The 878-nt window shown below is 42.1% G+C and overlaps 1 protein-coding gene across 1 annotated transcript in view; it reads right to left on the bottom strand.

The window, feature by feature from the left end:
- Window positions 1–878, bottom strand: part of LOC119594588 (4-hydroxyphenylpyruvate dioxygenase-like protein) — a 98,210-nt gene that overhangs the window by 7,243 nt on the left and 90,089 nt on the right. The gene's annotated exons all lie outside the window — the stretch shown is intronic.

Raw genomic sequence — 878 nt, forward strand, 5'->3', positions numbered from 1 at the left:
ACTATTTTATAAACAAACATCGATTTGGTAATAACTGTACCAATAACGATCAAGATCCAGAATTTTCTAAATTATGCCACACGCCTAAAGTAGGTACAAGAAGGGAACTCTTTGGTACCCATCATGAAGTTAAATGCGACAGTCAAAATGCCGCAAAGAATTTATCACGGTGCAAAGTCATATATGGCTGCTCAAAAGCGAAAGATTTGGCCTACCAGCAATTAGAAAGGGAGGCAAGAGCACCATCTCATCGGGGATTATCATTACAAATGCTGGTAAACGAAATGAAGTTTCAAAATATCTTAAAAATGGGTTTCTGAAGAGTCCGAAAACAGAGATCACAGCACTTCTATACTATTAGATTTTACAACTTCCAGGGTGATCGGCCCTCAGACCAAGGAATCATTTAAGCCAATGCTCAATGACGCGAAAACAACAACAACAAGGGAGGTACAGTTACTCTCCCGCCTCATCGATATGCCTTAGTGGAATCTAACCAACAAACCCTAAATAAGACTTTAACTGGCGGTCGCTATTAAGTGAGTGTAATACGAAATATAATGTAATATAAGCAAGCATTTTCTCGGGTAGGAATCGGCAACTTTGTTTCGCATTGGGTCCGGTGACCTTGTGTGGTACCTGACGTGTTTGCTCTCCTCTGACATAAGCGACAGACCGGATAAGGAAAGAAGGCTGAACGTCAAGCGATTTCGAGCGCCGTGGTAGTAGTAGGTTGTCGGTAGTAGGTTCCCTGTTGGAGGGAAGCATTGAATGGCAGTGTGGGCATGGCCGTTATGCAGGCAGGGTTGGATGCCACACCTTTTTAAAAATACTGATGCTACTATTGCTACAACAATTCCTATTGGTGCTTTTAGTTG

Source organism: Penaeus monodon, chromosome 34, assembly GCF_015228065.2.
Source record: "Penaeus monodon isolate SGIC_2016 chromosome 34, NSTDA_Pmon_1, whole genome shotgun sequence".
NCBI lineage: Eukaryota > Metazoa > Arthropoda > Malacostraca > Decapoda > Penaeidae > Penaeus > Penaeus monodon.